Source organism: Diceros bicornis, chromosome 16 (genome assembly GCF_020826845.1).
Source record: "Diceros bicornis minor isolate mBicDic1 chromosome 16, mDicBic1.mat.cur, whole genome shotgun sequence".
Classification (NCBI taxonomy): domain Eukaryota; kingdom Metazoa; phylum Chordata; class Mammalia; order Perissodactyla; family Rhinocerotidae; genus Diceros; species Diceros bicornis.
Window position 1 is genome coordinate 54269883 of NC_080755.1, and position 25822 is coordinate 54295704.

The window sequence follows — 25822 nt, forward strand, 5'->3', positions numbered from 1 at the left end:
GAGATAGTGACGAGGTGTTGCAGCAGGATGTGGAGAACAGGAATCTATTGCCTTCCCCTAAAGGCTGTGCCTTGACAGAGGTCCTCCTCATTACCTCTCCTGCCCCCTTGCAGCCAGTCCCCTATTTTCCCTGTTGTTTTAAGGTCAGTGGGAAGCTGATTTACCTTGTGGTATTAACATGCTCACAATGAGAAGAACAATGATACAAACAGGAGCCATTTTGCATGGCAGCAGTCTAAATTTTGTATAAATTTTGCTATAGAAATAAATTATTTGAGCTGCAGAATCATGACATTTCTTTGTCACCCTGCCCTTCAGCACATCACCTCCAGATTCATGGAATGAGTGTCTGGCTCAAATGCCTATAAGAAAAAATGAGAACAAGGTGTTCTTTGAATACTCTGGTTAAATTTCTTTCTTTATTTCATTGAGGTTACATTATTTTATAACATTTTGTAAGTTTCAGGTGTACAGGCGATCAGGTGTTCAGACTTCTCTATAGACTGCATTGTCTTCAGCACCAAAAGTCTAGCTGCCATCTGCAATCACACATATGTGCCCCTTCACTCCTTTTACCCTCCCACCACCCCTTCTCTTCTGGTAACAACAAATCAGTTCTCTGTATCGATGTGTTTGTTTATCCTCACATATGAGTGAAGTCAGATGGTAATCGTCTTTCGCCATCTGACTTATATTGCTTAGCATTATGCTCCCAAGGTCTATTCATTTTGTTGCAAATGGCATGATTTTGTCTTTTTTATGGCTGAGTAGTATTCCATTGTGTATATTTACCACGACTTCTTTATCCATTCATCTGTTGTTGGGCATTTATGTTGCTTTCAAGTCTTGGCTATTGTGAATAATGCTGTTATGAACATAGAGATGAATATTTCTTTTCCAATTAGTGTTTTCATGTTCTTTGGATAAATATGTGGTTAAATTTCTTATCACTGGAGGCTTATTGTCTCCATGGGCATGGTGTTCCAATAGGTAGAATAATATGAAAAACTGGGACACATACTTTTTCATTTACATCTTTAACAACTCATTGAGGCAGTCCCTTTGTTGTCCCCATTTCACAGACAACAGAAATGAGGCACAGAGCGGTTGAATAGAAGCCCAGGTTACTATGGGTAGGGAATTGCACAGTGAGATATCCAGGCAGATAGTCTGGCTCAGACCCTATGTATGTATCCACTACCGAGGCTGTGTCAGACAGAGTCTTGGTTTAAAAAGACGTACCTCCTTATGTTTAAATGCAAAAAAACTTTTTCTTCTCCATTGTCCCTCATCTTATTGGACTTGAAGTGAGTTCCTTCACCTATCGCACAGTAAGCCAGTCTCTGACCCCGGGGAATAGTGGAAGAAAGTAGGAATTCTATTGCAAAGCGCAGAGCAAGGAGAATGTTCAGCTAAGGCTGTAATCCCAAAATCCCCCAAAAAGCTAGAATCAAGGATTTTTCTTTGGGATTTTAGGTAGAGGCGGGGGAGCATGTGGCCCCGGTGGTTGAAGTTCTAAGAGTCCTCCACACAGGTGTGACTGTGTGTTCTCTGTGTTGCATCCAGTGGATTTTTAGTCTTTGACATCTAAAGTTTACAATCAGGCATTTTAGCTTCTCAATGCTCCTACAAGATGCTTAGTCAGGTGAAGGGGCTGTCAGCAAGTACCTCTCTTATCAGCGGTCTTCCTGCTGTTCTGCAAGGCAGACTCAGAAACTTTGTTTATTTTGTTTCCCGTGTTAACCTTGTGGGTACAAGGCACAGTTTCAGCCTAATCCAGGGAAATTTTAACTTCTTAATCCTGTTTCAAGTCTACAGAATTGAAAGGGGCTGGAATGGGTCAAATACTAAGCCCCCAAACTCCCCTCTGTGGGCCCCACAGTCACCAGGAGAGAAGGCTGGCCTTTCAGACACTGTCTTAGGGCTCCATCATGAGACAACCAAGAACAGTGAGTGGGGATGGAATTGGGGTGATTTCCTCTGAACGTGGGGCTCAGAGAGAGTGTGAAATCATGCCCAATCCTCCATTCCCCCAAACAGCTGTATCAAGCTGGGATTTAGTAGATGAGAAACTCTGAGAGGGAAAGGAGGTGGACAGAAGAACTGTTTCTCCCAGGGTGTACTGTCCCTGAGGCCTGGCTGTGGCCGGGGAGAGGGCTGTTGTTCCAGGTCTTCTAGCCCCATATGTCCCCTTCCTCCATCACAGGGAGTGTGGGTATTGGGACCGACTTTCTACTTGAGATATAATTCATACACGGTAATCTTCATCTTTATAAAATGTACCAGTCACTAGTTTTCGTACATTGACCAGGTTGTGCAAATGTCACCATGGCCTAGTTCCAGAAAAATTTATAGCTCCTCAGAGAAACCCCCTCCACAGTTGTCCCCTCACCCCAGTCCCTGGAAACCACTCGTCTCCTTCTTGTTTCTCTGGACTTGTCTGCTCTGGACTTTTCCTATAAGTGGAATCACACAGTTTGTGGCCTGTTGTATCAAGGTCCTTGCACTTAGCATAATGTTTTCAAGGTTCGTCCATGCTGTAGCATGTATCAGTGCTTTATTTCTTTTTATGGCTAAATAATATTCTTTTGTATGATATAACACTTTTTTTTAATCCATTCATGAATCAATGGACATTTCAGTGGCATCCAATTTTTTGATATGTGAATAATGCTGATATGAACTCATGTGCACAAATTTATTTGGTTACTACTGTTTTTTAAATTGAGATATAATTGACATAAAACATTGTATTAGTTTAAGGTGTATAGCATAATGATTTTACATATGTATATTTTGCAAAATGATTACCACAATAAGTTTATCTAGCATCCATCACGACATGACGTTCAAATTTTTTCTTTTGATGAAAACGTTAAGATCCACTCTCAACTTTCAAATACACAATGCCTTGTGGGTTAACCATAGTTATTTTGCTGCACGTTACATCCCAGATCTTATTTACCTTATAACTGGAAGATTTTACCTTTTGATCACCTTTACCCATTTCGCCCACCAGTCACCCCCTACCTCTGGCAAGCATTAATCTGTTCTCTGTATCTCTAAGTTTGATTTTACATTTTTTATTTATTTTAAATATTGTGTTATTATTATTATTTTTTTTAGATCCATCTGTGTGGACATATTGCCAGACTGTTTTACGTTCCCACCAGAATGTGGTGGGAATATGTATGAGAGTTCCGATTTCTCTACGTCTCTCCAGCACTTGGTATTGTTGTGGGCCCTTTTCAACATCAGGCATAAGCAGGGTCTCTAGTCCCAGCACATCAAGAATCCGCAGGAAGATTCCCCAACAACAAGGTCCCAGATGCAGAGAGGATGGAGGTAGGAGGCAGAAGGGAGAAAATGATTTATGTTTCTAAAACTGAAATATTTTCCCTCCCTGATCCCCCATCCCCAGGCCATGCTGCTCTTAGGTCTTCTCTGACAATATATGCATAGTGATCCCTGAATCGGATTGTTATATAAAACATCTTTGCGGGGCCGGCCCGGTGGCGCAAGCGGTTAAGTGCGCGCGCTCCGCTGCGGCGGCCCGGGGTTCGCTGGTTCGGATCCCGGGCGCGCACCGACGCACTGCTTGGTAAGCCATGCTGTGGCGGCGTCCCATATAAAGTGGAGGAAGATGGGCACAGATGTTAGCCCAGGGCCGTCTTCCTCAGCAAAAAAAAAGAGGAGGATTGGCGGATGTTAGCTCAGGGCTGATCTCCTCACAAAAAAAAAAAAAAAAAAAAAAAAAATCTTTGCATTGAGACTGGATGGGGTGAGAAGGATGTAGACTAATGGAGTTTCGATCAACTAAGGAGTAAGTCGAAAGAGAGAAGAAAATGACGAGGGAAAAGATGCAGGAAGAAAACTTACAAGGAAGTGGAGGAAGTGGAGCTTCTCGGTGAAGGCTGCGTCACAGACCACTGTGACCAGATAGAGCAGACTTTCCTGGAACAGGAGCAGGATGAGTTTCTTTGGGCTCAAAGAGAAAGGGACCCAAACCCCGTAGGACAGAACCAAGAAGCTCAGCCTGGGCCTGGAAGAAGAGCTGGGGTTTGTTCAAATGAGAAACCATTTCATACTTTTCTTCTGTTTCTGAAAAGTGCTCCTGGCATTTACTAGGGAGGATTGTGACATCATGATGTCATACAGTGTCACAGAAGACTCAGCAATTTTCAGGAGGTTTTACATGTGAATACTTGCCAGCTTATGTCTTTAGTTATTTCTAAATATACAACCAACACCATTGGTTCCAGGAATCCAGATACCCAATAAAAGCCAAGAGGAAATTACATTTTCAGGAACCACCCTGCTATTAATAATACCTTTATAGGTTGGTTAAGAAATATCTCCTTGGCTCCCTGAACTGTGCTTCCTTGTGAAGGGCATGAAGATTTATCAGCATTGTTAAGTTGCAAATCTTAGGGGACATTTTATTTTTTCTTTCTTACCAGGTATGTGGTTGTGTCTGTCTATATGGAAAATGGGTAGGGGAGAAGATTCTTCAAGCATCCAATAATAGAATATCTGTCAATTACTTTATTCCCTACAGATACAGGTGTAGATATACATACGTGCACATTGAATCAAGTGAGAATGGGGTTAATTTATTTTCTTTAATATTCATAGACGAGAACCTGTTGCACAAAGATTTGAAATGTGTTAGTTAGGGAATTGGTCTCATATGTAGGTAAATCATAGAAGACTGAGACAGATGCATATTACCTCCACCCTTACCCCATCCCCATGCCTCCAAACCAGCTAGGGCAGTCCTCCTACTTGATGCTTTCAACTATATCCAACCCTGTTCCTTCTGATCTCTTATAACTCCCACCCCACCACCACGATTCATCTTGGTATTTCTGTTCTGTCGCCAAGAAAGAACAGTGTTGGCTCTCCTTATTCCTAGAACTCTCCCTCTTCCTCCTTCCTTTATCTGTAAAGTGGATTTTCTCCTAGACTGCGGGTCTCTCCATCTGTTCGCAGGGGCAGCTCCTCACTCCCCCATCTTCAAACTCCGAAGCAGGAAACTGGCCTTCTCTTTCGTTTATTCCACTGACTTTTCCATCCATTGTTCTTTCCCTGTCGTCAATGCTTTACTTCAAGTTTTGGGCCATACAGGTGTATCGCTACGTGCCCACCTACCATCTTATATGTTAATCCCTAATAGTCACTAGTCTGTTGCCTTTTCACCGTATTATGGTTTTTCTCTTCATCCTAGCTGCTTCCAGTATTCTGGGTGACTTCAAAACTTTCATTTCCTAGGCAACAGATGGACTACATTTTTGTTTTATTTTACATCTCTATTCTAGCTGAATCTCCCCTTTTGTGAAAAAAGTTATATGTTTTTGCCCTTTTTTTCATTGGATCCATGATGCTTCCTTATCTATTTGAATATGCTCTTTATATAAAGGTAATACTGACTGTGGATGACTGTCTCTGTAACCCATGGAGATGAAAGTTTTAGAGGGATAAAGAAATGTGATTACATGGGATGTGAATTTCCTGGGGACTTTGTTTTGCTTCCCCAGTTCTATCCTTCACTCTTTGAACCTCCTCTTTACCCCTGGAGGCTGAGTTGCAGGGAGACATAATCAAGGTCTTGTCCTCTGACAAACGTTTGCATTTGTCCCGTGGGAGGCAACATGAGTTGATCCTCAGCTGAGGGAGTTCAGGGTGCTTAGTCACCCAGCTCTCTCTCAGCTCGGTTGCCAAGGGGTGGCTGCCTTCCTTTAGCAAAGGCCACAGATCCTAATGGGCTGCCTTTTCTGCAGTTACAGCCACTTTCTCTGGATTTTGGGAACCACTCTACTTCTTGCCATTTAGCTCTAGGGTAGCAATGTGTCCCCAGTGTTGCTAGCCCTGGGATCGTCACCAGCCTTTCTTGGTTTCTCTTAGCCCCAACCATACTTTGTACAGTCCCCGTATTAAACTTTCCTTAATTCCTCATTTTGAGTGTGTCATTTGTTTTCTGCTAGGCTCTTGACTAATACCATAAGTAAATTGCTTTAGGGAAAACATCTTCAAATGGAATTCTGGAAGCAAGTTGCTCACATATTGAGAAGCACATGCTGAGAGGAAATGGCGCGTTGGTATCAGCAGATAGTAGCGCCAGATTATCGGTGATGGAGGCAAAATGTGCAGTGTGGGTAGAAGACAAGATGTTGGGACATCAAGTTGCTGTGCTGCTTCATTGCTATAGTGACAGTAATGGTTACAATGATTACAAAGATTGTGGGATGGGCTGATTACTTATGACGGACCAGGGAAGTTCATTTGCAACTGAAATTTTGACAAACATTTTCATGGATCTTGACAAATAAATTCTAAAGACTTATATACGTTTGTAGTGACAAGATGATTGATTTTCCTAGGTTGGCAAAATGCAAATAAACAACCGTGACATTACTCCAGTAATACTGACAGTTCTTCAATATTTAGGATTGGTGTGATGTGGAAGAAGAGCATTACTGATGAAATGCTACTGAGACTGTTAGTACAACTTAGTTGGGAATATTTGGGAGTATGTGGTTAAGATTCAACAGTTCTCTATTTAAATATATACCCTTGATGTATTCACATGCTGTGCTCAAGGAGACTTGAGCATTAATCACATTACAGGGCATTAATGGCAGTAAAGTCGGCAATGGCAAAAATTAGAAACAACTTAGATGTGTATTAATAGATGAACATGCAGAATAAATTATACTGTGTTCATACAATAGAATATCCTACAGCAGTGAACATAAATGACCCAGAAATTAATGTATCAGAAAGCATAGACATCCAAACATAATGCCCAGTGGAGAAAAACATGTTGAAAGGATATGTGTAACTATCATTTGTTCGATGTGAGTGGGGAAAGTAGGGAGAGTGATGATTGGAATGTAATTCTGGGGAACTGGAGGGCACGGCTGCTTGAGAAATGTAGAAACGTTGCTGGGTGTTCTGTGGCGCCTGTTTGTGATTGATGATAATGAGCCTCAAGGGCCATCGACTCTATATATGATTTGTCCTTAGAAACACTGAGTCACATCGAGAGTGTCTCTGGTTTATCCTTTCTGGTTTGAGGTTTAGCCAGATGAGTGCAGGTTCCACATCTATTTCTGCACACGTTGTGGTCTAACCCCATTATACCTGTTAAACATTCCTGTTAAAGCCCATCGGTGTCTTCCTAATAGCCTCCTGAAAGCTCCTTTTTCAGTCCTTACCTGGGAATTTTCTGCATTATTTGTCACTGTTGACCTGTCTTCCTTGGGATTCTATCTTTAGTTCTCCTCTACCTCTCTGACTTCCTGTCTTCAACTCCCTTTCCATTGTGACCCCTGAAGTGCAGGCTGTGCTTTTCCTAGTGTCTACCGCAGAAATTCTTCTCTCTGCATTCTACCTCATCATCTATCCACCGGTACAGCATCAGTCCAGGAGTTTCCTAGCCCAGTTCTCTCAGCTTAAGGCTCCTCCCTTCCTTCTCTCCCAGCTCTCTGCTCCATCCCTCCTCTGACATCTCCCATCTCTAGGGCCATTCATACAGCCCTTCCTCTCTAGTAGTTTGGAGTGATATTCAACACATGATTGTTGATATTTTACATTGTTTTAATCAGTTTTTAGTTAAAATTTTATTCTATAGCTTCTTATGTTAGAAAAATTACACTGCCTTTCACCACTTCTGTTATGCATCTGTGTTAACATTTCAGTAGAATAGGCATGTCCTTGGGACACAAAGTGAGATATTTTACTCTATGCGCCAAGTTGACAGTAACCAGGAATGAATGGCTGTTGGCTGCTTATGTTGGGATGAACGCTTCTTGAAGACTCATTTTGAAGTTAGGGATAGTTACATCATATGTTTGATCATCATATTTTAAGGCTTCTTCAGCGATTCCGTTCTCCATACAATGGATTCAGGAACAATTATTTTACATGAAGTACAATTAATTGTACAATGACTTGGTAGTGGGCTAAGGGAGAGGTCTCTAGCACAGTGCCAGAAGCAGGGACTTATGGACAAGGGACGTTTGCCAAAGTTCCTTTACTTTTAGGTGACAGTTGACTTGCTAAGCCTCGTCTCCTGAATCAAAGTTCCCAGCCCATCTCATCACCATATATTTCCCCTCTCATCGCCTCTAGACCCAGCCTCTGTATTCCTGTAAATGATCCTGTCTTTAACATGTGTCTTTCCAGGACAGCCAGGATCATTTATCATCACCTCCTTCAGTCTCCCAGCTGCCCAAGGTTGATAAACTCTACTCCCATGTGTACCAGTAGTTATCTGTTAGGGCACAAGAAATTCCTGACCTGAAATTGTCCCAGTACTGTCTTTCCTACACTAGGAGCTCACTTGACAATATGTGTTAATTAATTGTACTTCATGTAAAATAATTGTTCCTGAAATTCAGAGCTTTAATTAAATATTTTGTTAATATTCAATTTGATTTACAATATTATTCCTATGATGCTTATCTTTACTTCTTTGAAAGTATTTTTTGGAAGTAATTTCTGAAACACTGGATGCTTTCTTTAGTAAATTCAGATAATTCTGAAATGTAAGGAGGAAAGCACAACTGGGGACTTCTCCTCCACTCTTAAGCAGTGTGCTAGATTCCCAGGACTGCCATCATAAAGTACCAAAAACTGGGGCTTAATCTGACTGAAATTTATTCTCTCACATTACTGGAAGCCAGAACCCTATCATCAAGGTGTCATCACGACCACGCTCCCTCTGAAGAATACTTTCTTGCTTCTTCAGGCTTCTGGTGCTTCCTAGTCTTCCTTGGCTCGTGTATATAGCCTCTGCCTCCATCTTTACATGATCTTCTTCTCTGTGTGTCTCTTCTCTTCTTATAAAGGCACAAATCGTTGGATTAGGACCCACCCTAACCCATTGTGACCTTATGTTAACTAATTACGCCTCTGACCTATTCCCAAATAAGGTCACACTCTGAGATTCTTGGTGGACATGAATTTTTGAGCGGTTCTCTTCAACCCACTATAATCAGCAATCCCTTTAGCCAAAACTATATCACTTTTCACAGTTTGAGGAGAAACCATGGAGCTAATTTTCCATAACTGTAAGACATGTATTTGTATCCATGTGATCATGAATCTTGTGATCTGAACCACCCAGATACTGGGAAATCCATTGACACCAGACTGTATTTCTTCATGATTATCTATTGAGTGTGATGGGACCAAGAGGACAGGTACAGGCATAAGTCATCTTATTGTGCTTCACAGAAGCTGCCTTCTTTTAGCAATTGAAGGTTCGCAGCACTCCTGCATCAAGCAAGTCTATTGGTGCCATATTTCCAACATCACTTGCTCACTTGGTGTCTCTGTGTCACGTTTTGGTAATTCTCACAGTCACAGTATTTCAAGTTTTTTCATTTTATTGTATTTGTTATGGACATCTGTGATCAGTGATTTTTGATGTTACCACCGTAATTGTTTTGGGGCACCACTGATTGTGCCCGTATAAGACATTGAACTTCACTGGTAAATGTTGTGTGTGTTTTGATTGCTCCACTGACTGGCCGTTTCCTCCTCTCTCTCCCTCTGATCAGGCCTCCCTATTCCCTGAGACATAACAATATTGAGATTAGGCCAATTAATAACCTTACACTGGCCTCTGTGTTCAAGTGAAAGGAAGAGCCGCTTGTGTCTCACTTTAAATCAAAAGCTAAAAATGATTAAGCTTAGTGAGGAAGGCATGTCGAAAGCTGAGATAGGCAGAAAGCTAGGCCTCTTGTGCCAAACAGTTAGCCTAGCTGTGAATGCAAACGAAAAGTTCTTGAAGAAAATTAAAAGTGCTATGCCAGTGAACATATGAATGATAAGAAAGCGAAACAACCTTATTGCTGGTACGGAAAAACTTTTAGTGATCTGGATAGAAGATCAAACCAGCCACCATATTGAAGCTGGTGACTTCAAGTTGAAGCCAAAGCTCACTTACTGTTCCAAAAGTCCTAGGGCCCTTAAGAAGTATGCTAAAACTACTTTGCCTGTGCTCTGTAAATGGAATATCAAAGCCTGGGTGATAGTAAATCTGTTTATAGTATGGTTTACTGAATATTTTAAGCCCACTTTTTATAACTACTGCTCAGGAAAAAAAGTTTCTTTCAAAATTTTACTGCTCATTGACAATGCGCCTGGTCACCCAAGAGCTTGGATGGAGATGTACAAGGAGACTAATGTTTTCATGCCTGCTAACACAACGTCCATTTTTTAGCCCAGGGATCAAGGAGTAATTTCAGCTTTCAAGTCTTATTCTTTAAGAAATACATTTCATAAGGCTATAGCTGCCATAGACAGTGATTCCTCTGACAGATCTGGGCAAAGTAAATTGAAAACCTTCTGGAAAGGATTCACCATTCTAGATGCCATTAAAAACATCCATGACCCATGGGAGGAGGTCAAAATATCAATGTTAACAGGAGTTTGGAAGAAGTTGATTCCAACCCTCTTGGATGATTTTGAGGGGTTCAAGACTTCAGTGGAGGAAGTAACTGTAGATGTGGCAGAAATAGCGAGAGAACTAGAATTAGAAGTGGAGCCTAAATATCTGACTGAAATCCTGCAATCTCATGATAAGACTTGCACGGATGAGGAGTTGCTTCTTACGGATGAGCAAAGAAAATAGTTTCTTGAGGTAGAATCTACTCCTGGTGAAGATGCTATGAAGGTTGTTGAAATGATAAGAAAGAATTTTGGATATGACATAAACTTAGTTGATAAGGCAATGGCAAGTTTTGAGAGGATAGACTAAATTTTGAAAGAAGTTGTACTGTGGGTAAAATGCTATCAAACAGTATCCCATGCTACAGAGAAATTGTTCATGAAAGGAAGAGTCAATGGATACAACAAATTTCATTGTCGTCACATTTTAAGAAATTGCCATAACCACCCCAACCTTTAGCAACCAGCACCCTGATCAGTCAGCAGCCCTCAACATTGAAGTAAGACTCTCCACCAGCAAAGACATGATGATTTGTTGAAGGCTTAGATAATGTTACCATTTATTAGCAATAAAGTTAATTTAATAAGATATGTACATTGTTTTTCTAGACATAATCTTATTCCAAACTTCATAATAGACTTCAATATTAGTGTAAACATCACTTTTACATGGACTGGGAATCCAAAACATTCACGTGACTCACTTTATTGTGATATTCGCTTTATTTCCATGGACTGGAACCATATCCACAGTATCTCCGAGGTATGCCTGTATTAAAACTGCCAATCATTCTGGAGCAGCAAATGGGCAGGCCATGGCTCTGTCAGTAGGTGGGACATTCAACAGCCTTCAAGAGCCAGCCAGAACAGTATAGAGTGACTGAATTTATGGTTCCTGTGGTGCTTATCCATCCTAGACCTAGATGTTTTAATGATGGACCAATCTAAACCCTAGATGTTTAATGGTGGACCTCGTCTTTACCAGCCCCCTTGGTCTGATCTTGTGTGTGTGTGGTTAGTGAAAGAAAGAGAGAGAGAGGAGGGAAGGAAGATCACGGGAAGGATGAGAGTAGGGAGGCAGGGAAGGAAGGAAAGACAGAGACAGGGAAGTAAGGAGGGAAAGAGAGAGAGAGAGGCTGAGAGTGTAGAAGGGAGGAAGGCAGAGAGAGATGGAGAGAGAAAGAGAGAAGGAATAGCACTTAAGTGGGTGGTGGGCCATGGAACCTGTACAGTGGACTGTATTTGGGGGAAGAGAGGCTTCCTCTAACTGAAACATCTTCCAGCACAGTGGTCTGCAAATTAGAGTCAAGCTAAAGATGTCCACAGAGGCTTTTCCAATGTCTGCAAATTGCTAAATCTCAAATGCATGTGTTCTTTTCTCCAAAATTTATCTGCGTGAAAATATCCCATGTTCACAGTGGCAGGTTCCCCAATTCTTCCACATTTCAGGAAAGCAAAGCAAACTTGTCATCTCCCTCAAATCTTATTTTAGTGAGATGCCCAAGAGCAACAAAGGCAAAACCTCATTTCATGATGAATCAAGATACCCCAGGCCCACTCCTAGGGCTTCTGCGTCCACTGTTGTATACTGACTCCTGTAAACTGTGAAGAACGGAGTGTCAGTTTGGAACATTTTTTAGCTCATATTGCGTTCTTCTGAATTATAAATATATATAAATTAAGGCAAGGTATCGATGAAAACATTGACAGTTTTTAAATAATAACACAGCCTCTTTGAAGATTTTACTATTGTCAAGATTGTGTTTTTCTGGAGTCCAAAGCAGAAAAACATCTCAAGAGCTACTGAACACTAAATACAATTTTACTACCCATGAATTTACACATGGCAAATTGTTTTCTGCTATTCCTAATACTTATCTCAGGCACAAGAAAACACCAAACCACTGAAATGTTTTACTGAGTTATTTATTTTTAAGATACATTGGATAAAAACTCTGAAATTTTTCAGATTTGAAGCAATTATTCAATTAGTATATAAAATCTATTTTATCAAATGTCATCATGAATATTTCCTCCTGTGATAGTGACTCCTCATTTTATCTCATCTCTAAAAATGTTTAATGGTTGCTATTAACAAAATCCAAACAAATTCTATGTTAGACGCAGAACCCATGAACCTTTAACAGCATACATTTTTATCTTAATTATAAAAGCACAGAGAAATGTTATTCTGTTTCATCTCTTTAAGATATGCTGCTCTGAAAAAAATAGCTTTTGAGCTTAACAATACTTATCAAATTTTTAATGTATATATTTTGAGTTTTTTCAACTTTATATCAACAGTAAGTGTAATGATAACTCAATCCGAAAGATATTTTAAATTTTTAGAGCAATATGATCATCATAAAAAAGAATATTTCATATTTTAAATTTATAAACATTTTCATTAGAGATAAGGATGACAAAATTATCAGTAAAAGACTTTAAAGTATAAAAATAGTAAATTAGGTTGAAATTCTTAGAGAAAATGGATTGGAGATATAATTTCCAGTTAAAAAGGATTGATGTAAAGTATTAAAAAGTTAAAAGGCTTGTTTGTGTGTTTAAAAATGGATTATAGTGGGTATCATATGGTTATTTTCATTGGATGCCTTTAAAAGAGTTTTGTAATAGTATACTTGAAAATAGCAACACTCATAATATGACATAAATTATATCCTTTATAACTATTTGTATTATGGACAAATTTTAGATATCAACTAAAAAATATGTGAGGTTTTGAACAAAAGTTATGAGTTATTTTTGAGTGAAGGTTTGGAGATCACTGTTGGAAGGTCCAGATCCAGGCCCTGCTGTTGCTGTGTGCTACCAAGTGCAGCACATTCAGGCCACACCGCTAGTGACACCATGTGGCAATGTCTTCAACAGCAACTTGGTAGTACAAGATTTCCTGGGGACACATAGATGGTGGCTTTTCCTCTTTAAAGCAAGTGTAAGGCTGATCATTCCTCTTCAGACCCCAAGTAGTAAACACCCTGGGTTCTTAAACTTATAAGAGAGGGAGGATCCAGGGAGAGAGAATGCCATCTTGAATAGACAGGATGGTGGATGGATTCCATTTCATCTGATGATGAAAAGGAACGTGGTCTTATTTTGTATTCACTAAAAAGTCATGGTTTCAAAAGGAAAGATAAACAAGTTGGACTTCATCAGACTAATGAGCTTCTGCAAGGCAAATGAAACCAGGATCAAAATGAAAAGACAACCCACCAGCTGGGAGAAAATATTTGCAAACCATATATCTGACAGCGGGTTAATCTCCATGATATATAAAGGACTGACACATCTGAACAACAAAAAACAAATAACCCAATCAAAATATGGGCAGAGGATATGAACAGACATTTTTCCAAGGAAGATATACAGATGACCAATAGGCATATGAAAAGATGTTCAACCTCACTAATCATCAGGGAAATGCAAATCTAAACTACACTAAGATATCACCTTACACCCGTGAGAATGGCTATTATCACCAAGACAAAAAATAACAAATGTTGGAGAGGATGTGGAGAAAAGGGAACCCTCATTCACTGTTGGTGGGAGTGCAAACTGGTGCAGGCTCTATGGAAAACAGTATGGAGATACCTCAAAAAATTGAAAATAGAAATACCTTATGATCCAGCTATCCCACTTCTGGGTATTTATCTAAAGAATTTGAAATCAACAATCCAAAGAGGTTTATGCACCGTTATGTTCATTGCAGCATTATTCACTATAGCCAAGATTTGGAAGCCACCCACATGTCCATTAACAGATAATTGGATAATGAAGATGTGGTATTTATATACAATGGAATACTACTCATCCATAAAAGAAGACAAGATCACCCCATTTGCAACAACATGGATGGATCCGGAGGGTATTATGCTAAGTGAAATAAGCCAGACAGAGAAAGACAAGCACTGTATGACCATTCTCATATGTGTAATACAAACTAACACACTGACAGAGACACAGTTTGCTGGTCACCAGGGGAAAGGGGGTTGGGGGGTGGGCACAAGTGGTGAAGAGGCGCATTTATATGATGATTGATAAATAATAATGTACAACTGGAATCTCACAATGTTATAAACCATATGATATCAATAAAAAAACATTTTGAGAAGAAAAAAATGAAAAGTCATTGTTTCCCCCAACAGAGAAAAGCACTGGTAAAATAGCTTCACTGTTGATTTCTACCGGATATCTAAAAAATTGACACCCGTCCTTCTCAAGCTCTTTCCAAAAAATTGAAGAGGAATATGAATGAATGAAGAGGAATAGGAATGAATAACTCACTTTATGAGGACAGCATTTCCCTGATGTCAAAGCCAGATAGATACTACAGTAAGAAAACTACAGACCCATATCTCTTATAAATATTGACACAAAATTCCTCATAAAATACTAGGAAAGTGAATTTAGCTGCATACCAAAAACATTAGGCCTCATTAGCAATTAGAGTTACATCTGGAATGCAAGGATCCATCAACATAGGAAAATCAATCAATGTACTACACCATATTAACAGAATGAAGTGCAAAAACATCATGTGATCATCTCAAAAGATGGAGAAAACCATTAAACAAAATTCAACACCTTTTTGTAATAAAAACATTCAACAAAGCAGGAATAGAAGGAGATTTCCTCAACATGATAAAGGATATTTATGAAATACCCCAGGTGACCACATAGTGAAAGACTGGGAGCTGTTACACTAAGAGCAGAGGCCTGCTTTTCCCACTTCCATTCAACATAGTATTGGAAGTACTAGCTGGAGCAATTAGGCAAGAAATAAAAATAAAGGAAATTCAAATTTGCAAGGAAGAAGTAAAATGGTCTCTATTCACAGATGACATGATCTTATATGTAGAAAATCCTAAAGAATCCACACAAAATCTCCTAGAACTGACAACTAATTCAGAAAGTTTCTAAGATATGAAATCAACAAACAAAAATTATTTTGATTTTAATACCCTAAACAAGAAAAATCTGAAAAAGAGATTAAGAAAAATATATCCATTTACAACAGCATCATAAAGAATTAAATACCAGGAATAAACTTAACTAGCAGGCAAAAGATCTGTAGACTGAAAATTTCAAAATGTTCATGAAATACACGGAAGAAGACAGAAAGAAATGGAAGGATATCTTGTGTTCATGGATTGGAAATGTAACATTGCTAATATGACAACACTGTTCAAATCCATGAACAGGTTCAATGCAATCCCTGTCAAAATTCCAAGAAACTTTTTTTTTTCAGAAATAGAAAAGCCATCCTAAAATTCATGTGTAGTGTCAAGGCATCTCCAGTGGCCAAAACAGTGTTGATAAAGAAGTACACATTAGGAAGTTTACATTTCCTGATCTCAAAAGTTCCTACAAACTGAGAGTAATTCAAACAGTGTGGCAGAGAGACAGAGTATATATCTATGGGATAGAATAGAAAACCTGGTAATAAACTCTTGCATACATGGTCAGATGATTTTTGACAAGGATGCCAAGATCATTCAATGTGGGAAGAGGACAGTCTTTTCAATAAATGATACTGGTAAAACTGGATATCCACATGGAAAAGAATCAGCTAGGGCCATTACCTTATAACATATAGAAATATTGAATCTAAATGGATCAAAAGCCCAAATGTAAGAAGTCAGATCCTAACATTTTTAGAAGAACACATAGTGGAAAACCATGACGTTGGATTTGGCACTGATTTCTTTGATATGCCACCCAAAACATAGGCAACCAAAGAGGAAACTGATAAATTGGACTTGATCAAAATTTAAAACTTTTATTCATCAAACAGCACTATCTAGAGAGTGCAAAGCAACCCACAGAATGGGCAAGAATTTTGCAATTCATATGTCTGATAAGGGATTAATATCCGTGATATATCAAGTACTCTTTCAACTCAACAACAAAAAAAGGAAAACCTAATTTTAAAACTGCAAATGATATGAATAGACATTTTTCCAAAGAAGATATACAAGTGCCCAAAACAGAAAATAAGTGTGGCAAAGGTGTGTAGAAAATGGAACCCTTGTGCATTGCTAGTGGGAATGTAAAATGGGGCAGCTACTGTGGAAATGAGATTGAGGAACCACCATACTGGTGGCTGCACAACAGTGTAAATGTACTTAATGCCCCTGATTTGTAGAGCTAAAAAGGATTAAAATGGTAAATTCATTTTATGTCTATTTTAGCACACTCACACACACAAGCCATGACTTCTGATTTAAGCTGTTCTCACAATTGTGTTTCCCAGTCTTTTTATTATCAATTCCTTTTTACATTCCCCTCAAAGTTTCCTTAAACTTTCTTTCCCTTTTGCAAATTCTCTGCTCATCACATAGCTTTAACACTTTCAGTTAATGTCTTTTCCCAATTTCATTAAAGAAAAAAAGAAAAGAATATTATTTTGTACTTTAAACTTTTCATCGTCCTTTAAACTTAGACTTACACGCCCTTTCACTCTTCCTTCTTCTCCCTGTTCTCCTATTCCCATCTTCATTTTCTCTAGAACCTTCCTTCATTAATAGCACACCTTTTCTAAATGAACCTCTTTATGCAGAGTGGTGCCCTCTCCTGGTGTAAATACACCGAAAGTCTCTCTCATTATTAAGCAAGCAAACAAACCACTTTCTTCTAGTCACTCCACGCATATAAACTTCTTCCTTTGACATTCAAGTTTTTGAGAGTGTAGACTCCATATTTCTCCTTGTTCACCCACTGCAATCTGGTTTCTTCCTCAATATTCTCATGGTAGAGTTTGCTCTTAAGTTCCTTATAGACTTTCTGAATTCCTCATCCAGTAGACTTTTCCAGGGATCACATCTGAACAAAGGATTCTTTGTGTGATCTGCAGACTCTGGGAGTTCCCCAGACCACAGGGTCAGAGCCAATTTCATAATAACCCAAGACATCATCTGCCTTTCCCACTGTGTTGAGATTCACACTTGTGATGCAAATGTAATGGTTTTTAAAACTTCTGGAAACATCACAAATCAAGGCTGTAGCCCCAAATCATATTGATTTATGGATTTTCCACTGCCCCATACACACACACACACACACACACACACACGCCATTTTCAACTAAAGTCCTTCATGAATCAGTAAGAATATTTAATTGAAGATTTTATTGACTCTACCTTTGAGTACACGTTGTTTACAATTAGGTGAGATGAAACTGGATGTATGCATAATGCAACGTTTAAATTTTTTCTTCCTAAGTATGGGGTTATTCTTAAAAACAGGTTTTATTAAGACGTGTCTGCCTCACACACAAACTTCCAGAGACAATAGTTACTATGTGTGCTAATACAAATCTTCGCTTCTTCCTCATTCTCTACCACGTTTATTGAGGTGTAATTTACATGAAAGCATGAAGCACGTGTCTGGGGCCCTGTCTCCTCTGGGTTCTGCTCCAGGCAAGTCAGTGCTCGTCTCTTTTCTGGAGGCACTTGTCTTCCACACATTGTAGAGTACAGTGCATTGACTTCTGACAAATGTAAGCACCTCTGTGACCGCCATCCAGTCAAACTGTCAGGCATTCATCTCAACCAGAAACTTGCCTTGGACTCTTTTACAATCAATTTCCTCCCCAAATCCAGCCTCTGGAAACCGCTAATCAGCTTTCTGTTATCACAACTTTGTCACCACAAGTTAGTTTCTCCTGTTCTAGGACATTATGGAAGTGGAATTACATATACGGACTCTTTCTGTCCAGCTCCTTTTGCACAGCTTAAAGAGGCACGATCCTCCTCTGCTGTGCAGTTAGTGCGGGATATGGAGTCTTTCTAGACAGGATTTGAGCTGAGTTTGGATTTTGTTGTTGTGATGGTGGCCTTCAGTGTGTCCTGGCTTTAATTCCTCAGGGTTACCTTGTGTGCAGGGTAGAGGCCTGAATTCTGGAAGGTTTTCCTCATGTTCTTGCTCCACCCTCCACTTTCAGCCTTCTTTATGCCCCTTGACCTAAGAGGGGGACTTTCTGCCTGCTTGGTGTTTGAGGGGGCTAGCCTGGGTTGAGGGGAAGGAGGTGTTTTCTGTTTCTCCCCAGAGACAGGAGACTTCTTATTGTCTGCACCTGGGGCAGTTTCATGCCAGTCCCCCAGGAGAAGAGGGTGTTTTCTTTTTCTTTTACTCAGTCACATGAGTTTTCACCTCTGCTCTGGGAGTCACAGGGTTTGCTGCCCTATCTCAGCCCTAAAGTCATTTGTTTCTTGGGGAGAAGAATCAGGGGGGCTTCTTGCCTTTTCTGCCTTGGCAGCCCCTTCTCTCCTCCAAACCGACACCGCTGAGGGTGCCCTGCCCACAGTCTTTCTCTTGAACAGCCAGGGAACCTCCCTGGCAAAGATAGAATGGGTATAAAGTGCCCAAGTCTGCAGCTCCCAGGGTTCTATACCCTTGTGCTACCCACACTTGACATTCAACACCTGTCTGGAGTCCTGTCTTCCTCAGTGTTCTGCCCCAGGCAGGACAGTGCTTGCTTGTCTCTCTTCTTGGAGGGACTTGTCTTTCCTTAGATTTCAGGCTGAGTCATTACCCAGCAATTGCGGCTTTCTGATGGCTTCAAGAATCGTTGTATTATCCATATGTTTCTGTTAGAGTGGAGCAGCACTCTTCCCAGCTTTCTCCATCACGGCAGAAGCTGGAAACTGTGTGAGTCCTTGGGTGACCCACCTCCTCTGTGCTCCTGAGCCATATCAGGTCCGGGAACTGCCTGCCACCGACCTGATGTGCCCAGATCCTGTGCCAGTTATTTCCAGAGAAGGCGTGCTGTTTTCTGTATTCAGAGTGAGGTTCTTTCCTGAGAGAAATGTACATTCCCTGAGACTTTCTGAAATCTGCCGCTTCTGAGCCCTCTTGTCTCTCTTCCTGCTTTTCTCTTCTCTTCCTCCAGGGCCTTCTGCTCACCCCCAGCTGCTTTCCCCTTTGGCAGCCTTGACATGAATCATGAGAACATGAATTAAACCTGCCTCCTAACTTTACTGAAAGAGGAATTTACAGAGATATTTTTATTTATTTATTTTTATTTTTACTTATTATGACTTGCAGAGGAGAAGAAGGAGAAAGTACTGATGTACAGAGTATCTTCATGCTAGAAATCCCATTTTAATTTTTCTTTTTCCTTCATCGACCCAGCAAACTTCTCATGTACATCTTGATCTGTGAACTTCAGCAAGAGGAAGGAGCTCCCAGGGATAACTTGAAAAAATTTATGGTATGATTCCCTTTACAAATCAATACACTGACATCCTGGATTTGAAATATCTAAATAAGACAATTCTGGTTTGAGTCACATGAAATCCTCTTTCAGGAAGCACTTCCTGCCCTTCCCAAAGTGTCTCACCCAATCTAGTCCTCCCAGAGCGCTTGGTGAACCTCATTCATACTACTAACTATATTGTACTGATGTCTTTTGTTGTTATGAATCTCCACCACTAACTGTGGTTGTCTTTTCATGCTCAGCATCTACATCAATGTCTGGAAATGCAAGTGCTCAAAAATCTGATCAGTTCCTGGTTCCCCTACATCTTCTATATCGTGCTCTATCCATCAACTTATTGGAGGAGCAAGAAGAAAGCATCTAATGGCAGGTTATCAAAGGAGAATATGTGTTCTAAAGAAAGTGGAAATGGTTAACTCCCACATAACCTGTGAGGCATGAACTACAGTGCAGTCAGCAGTGGGTTTGTTGATGACGGGAAAAGGGCAGTGATCTGGGAATGGATACCCCCAGCCTGTGCAGTCAGTGCTTTCCGAGGGTAACAGATCAGTGTCTGTGCGGGCAGCATGACATGTAACATTAAATTGATCAGCCTGGTGGAGGGAAAGAAGCAAAGTGAAGGACACCAGGCCTGAAGTCAGGAAGCTGGAGTTTGTATGCCAGCTCTGCCCTGACCTGACTGTGATCTTAAGGATGACAGTTAATTTCTTGGGAATTTTTTTTTATTATTGCTTAAATGAAGAGAATCCTGTAAATGATCTATAATATCACTTCTAACATTCAATTGGTGGCTACTCCCTATGAATTGATTCATTATCTAATTATAATGGAATATAATTAATTCAGACATGAAGAGGGAATTATGGTCAAATACTTAAGCAACAAAACAGATTCTGTCATGTTCTTTTCTAAATCATCCTTCTATGTGCCAACTCTGAGTCAAATTGAATATAAATCTGGGCTTTGGGAACAGATATATTGTTTTCGATAGGTTGATTCATCCTTCTGAGCCTCAGTATCTTCATTGTAAAAGTAGGTTTTATAAGAGTTACTTTATTGAGCTATGTGAGGGTAAATAGAGTATGAGGTTATTAAAGAATTAGGGACAAGTTATGCATCCATGGGATTTTAGCGGCTGTTTTCTTGGCCATCACTGTCGTATTATCACCACTACGAACACCACCACCCCTATCATCAATATAATCATCATCATCATCATCATCAACAGCAGCATCCTCTAAATTTAATTAGAAACCAACTCATGGCCATCCTGTCCTTAGCCACCATTTTAGAATCTGAGCTGCTATTTTATCTGTTCTAAACTGTTGGTGGATTCCAGGTCAGAGAGGCATTTTTCCCCTGTTGGATTTATGTCTCCATGTCAGTATTTAGAAGTGAGTGTTCCAGAAAGCTGTACACCAATGTGTGTATGAAGCCCATCAAATGTATTCAAAAGTTCTGGCTCACTAAGCTTGCATAGACCCATCCTCTGGATTTTGAAAATAATCTCACGTGATCCAATATTTGTGATGCATTCTGCATCTTCAAGCAGATTGTATGTCACTGCCACACTCAGAGTCTGTCATTGTAGGAGGTATCAGCAGAATAACCGGTTTTAAACTTGACATACTTAGTTGCGTCCTTACCACGCCCCACTCTGTGGATCAGCAGAAGGTCCCAGGACCTCTGAGCACTTGTCTAACTCTCCGAATTTGTGCAGATGTGTATGTGGAGGATGGGGTCTTGGGATGGAGAGGATGGCCTCCCCAGCACCACCATTTGTGCAATCCAGGATGTGCTCTGGAGAATAAGAGATCAGGGATGATGTGATGCATGGATCGTGGGTGTCGGGACGCAGAGATCCCCGGTGGTGGGAAGTAGAGAGATGCCAGGACCCTGTGCAGTAGCTGCTACAGCACTGCCCCTGAGGTCACTGGTGTGCCACCCCTGGAATGGGCATCAACGTCACTGCAGGGAGGTGGAAATGCAGACATCGCTCCATTGTCACGTGCAGTTTATCTAAAGGTGAACTTCACTTTAGTCTGATCAATGTCTAACTTAGAGTGTAAGAAAAAATGCATGGCTTTCTTTTCTTAAGATTGTTTTTAGACAAAAAATATAGGTCAAAAAGTTCTTCTTAGGAAGGAAGCAACTGCATTATTCGTCTCAAATGAAACATGAATTATCTTAGGCAATATTTTAGAATATGAGTGTTTCTGATTTCCACACATTTGGGCAGATAAGTACCAGGAACAGAAAGAATAAAGCCTTAGATGTTAAGATTCTAGAAGGCAAGGGCCTGGTCCTGCGTTTCTATGCTCTGGGAAGCCCTACCATCTGGGAAATCACACACACACACAGCCACTTGGGAGGGCAGAATTGTCACTGAGTTCTGGTCTCTTGTTTCTGTTGCCAAATGACTTCCTAAATTTCTGAGTTTGTTTCTTTTGTTATATCCTTAAGTGTTGCAGATTTCTGACTGCCCAGCAGCTCAGCTGTTTTCTGACTGATCTCAGGTACTTCCATGTCTGTATTGCACCCACACTGCTGCTCTTGTTCCAGACCTTGAAGTCTGCCTTGACTGTCAACATTAGGGCATGCTTCCATATTCTGGCCTCCTTGTGTTTCATTTCATTCCCCTCTTATGGTCTTCTGGATTCTTGGTTTATTTTTCTTTTTCTGGTCACCCTATATCTGCAAACCCATTGCCAAATCCAGCCTTGCACATAGTAGGTTCAGAATAATTGTTTGTTGAATGACCTACACTACACTACACACAGTGAAGCCAATAATGCAATTTTTGGATGTTTATAATGTCTTTTGTAATAGAAATACAAATGAGTCCTTCTAGAACAGATGATAGTCTGCTGTGTGACTTACGGGGAATGACTCAATCATTCATTCATTCGTCATATAGTTGCTGACAACCTGTGTGCTCTAGGTACACAACAGAGATAATCCTGACAGAGCTGTGGTCTGATGGAGCCAACCAGATTAAACACTAAGGGTTTTTCCCAGAAGAGGGAAATATCCTTTCCCAAGGGAAGAAGGTATCTATCCTTCCATTTATATGACATAAGTAGTTTGTGAGGCTTGACTTTCATCTTTGACTATTGAAAATTGTATCCAAAATTGACATAAAAATAGCTTTCAATACCATATTTTGTCCAATGATATTTAATGGAAAAGTATCTGGCAATGAATTTTCTTGTTAAACACTTCCAAATTTCAAACTAAATTTTAAATAGAGTCATTTTTTTTAAAGATTTTTTAAATTTTTGGTGAGGAAGATTCACCCTCACCTAACATCTGTCGCCAATCCTCTTCTTTTTGCTTGAGGAAGATTGGCCCCGAGCTAACATCTGTGCCAATCTTCTTTCATTTTGTATATGGGACCTCACCACAGTGTGGGTTGATGAGTGATGTAGGTCCGTGCCCTGGATCCAAACTCACGAACCCTGGACCACTGAAGTGGAACCTGTGAGCTTAACCACTACACCAACAGGCTGGCCCCTAGTATAGTCATTTTTAACCTCCTGATTGACAAAGACAAGTTGATAGATCCTAAATCACAGAATTTTATTTCCTAACTTGCAATTTCATGATGCTTCTTCCTCCATGTGACAGGGATATTGGCATATTATTAAATGTGGTTAAATGTATATGAATAAATTAAAGATTGGAGAGAAATTGGTTGGAATGAAGTTGTTAAAAACATATTTAATCAAGAAATTTTCTTTGCTCATATATTTCCAGAGGCAAAATAACGACGTCCGTTTGCACTATTCTCTTCCTCTCCCTCCTCTTCCGACATCTCTGTCCACTTTATTGACAGATAATTTACATAAAACAAATTCACACATTGTAAGTGAACAGGTCCACGACTTTTGTCAAATGTAAACACCTGTGTAACCACCACCTAATCAAGTTCTAGAGCATTCATCTCAACCAGAAATTTCCCTTGGACTCTGTTACAATCAATTTCCTCCCCAACTCCAGCCCCAGGAAAGCACTACTCAGCTTTCTGTCCCCACAGGCGGGACTTCGTATGTGTGGAGTTACATAACACATGCTCTTTCTGCCCAGCTTCTCTTGCACAGAGCAGTGTTTGAGAGGCTCATCCATGTTGCTGCAGGAATCAGTAGTTTTCTCCTTTTCATTGCTGAGTACTATTCCATTGTTTTTCTATCCATTCACTTACTTATGCAAATCTGAGTCATTTCCATGTTTGACCATTGTGAATAAAGATACTGTGAACTTTTGTATATAAGTCCTTCTGGAGACACATATTTTCAATTCCCCTGGGAAAATATGAAGGAGTGGAATTGCCAGATCATATGGTAAGCAAAGGTTTAAGTTTTATAAGAAATTGCCAAAGTGATTTCCCAGCTGTTTGCACCCTTCGTATTCCCAGCAGTGGTGTATGAGAGTTCTCGTTGCTCCACACTCTCTCCAGCACTTGATGTGGCCAGTCTCTTTAGTTATAATTGTGGCCACTCTAACAAGTGTGAGGAGATATTCTTTGGAAAGGAGCTTTAAAAACACCTAAATATGCACTTCTTTTAAAACTTTTAATGTAGTCATTTATTTATTTTATGCCAGTATGGGCTCATTGTATTCTGTTTTATTCAATGAATTATAATCTATTACTTTAAAAATAAAGATACAAGATTTGAATTTGCCTTCAATTTCTCTTACATGCGGCCACAATGCAGGGGTAGTTGGTTCTCTGACTGACCTAGAATATAGGCAAAGCTTCTCAGTTCTCAGAACTAGATGTCAACCAGCTCCTCTACCCGATATGACTCAAATGCTTATGAGCCTTTATCTTAACTTGTTTGCTTTTATAAAGCTCCTTTTGTAAACCCAAGTAAATTAACGAGTAGTTGAAATTTATGGTCTAAAGGCATTTAGACCATAGGGGGAATTCTTCAAATCCCCTAGACTCTGTACCAGTTTCAACTTCATTGAACCATTAGAAATTAATTCACACCATAGTGACACTCTGAGCTTGTTTATTACCTAAAATTTTTTATTTTAAAATACACTTCAAATCCCAGGTCCTGGGCCAAACTTCTGATCCTTTCATGTGTCTCACAGACTGATTGCCATCATTTCTGTTCTTCAGCCTCATTAAGTACCCCATTGCTTCTCTATTCAACAAGGTCATTGCCTCTTGCCTTACCATCACTTCTCAGTCTGTTCACTGCATGGTTTACTCATGTTACCCACTCTTTGCCAGTCTGTCAGATCCGTTGACCAAGTCTCACATGTATATAGTGGAACATCTCCTTCCTCTGCTCTGTTCTTCGGCTGCTGAATTCTGGTGAAGAAAAATTAGATCTTGCTCAAATCCTCCAAAAATCATGGTTTCTGAAATCAGCTGGGTTCAGGACTGGGAAGGATTTGTAATGAATATGGTCCCCTAAGAAAAGCTGTGTTCTAGAAAATAAAAATTGTCAATTCCTGACCTTTATATCTTGGCATACTTCAAGGTCAATTCTAGGTGCTCCTTTCTTATCTCTTTATACTCTCTCCCTAGGATCCATTCTTGCTTTTAGCCACTTTTTTTTTCTTTTTACCATTTTTTACAGTTAGTATATTTATTCAGTAACTCTAAATCTTTCATATTGAGCATCACATGTTTAGAGCTTCAGATCGTATCCTGTAGCTGAGCTCTAGATTCATGTATTCAAGTGTTTACTGGACAATTCCATTTGCATGTCTCAAAAGAAGTGAAAATTCAACAAGTGGAAATCTAAATCCAGGGTCTTTTCTTGTCTCCAAAACAAAATCATTTCCATCCAACCGGTTCGTTAGGCCAGAAACTTGGGCATCATTCTTGGCTTCTATCTCACCTTTCTGCCACATGCGTTGCCAGAATTCTGTGGCTTTTTCTTCCTAAATAATTCTCACAGGTATCTGTTTCTCTCAGTCTCCACTCCTGACACTGTAATAGTTTGCTAATTAATTTACTCCCAGTATCCACACTGTTCTTTCCTCTAGTCATTTTACACCATAATAGCCAGAGGTGTATTTTAGAGATGCGCAAATGATGCTCTCAGATTCTTCTTTGCACAATAAATAAACAAAAGCTGTAGTGGCTTTCCATTTATTTTAGGATAAAAT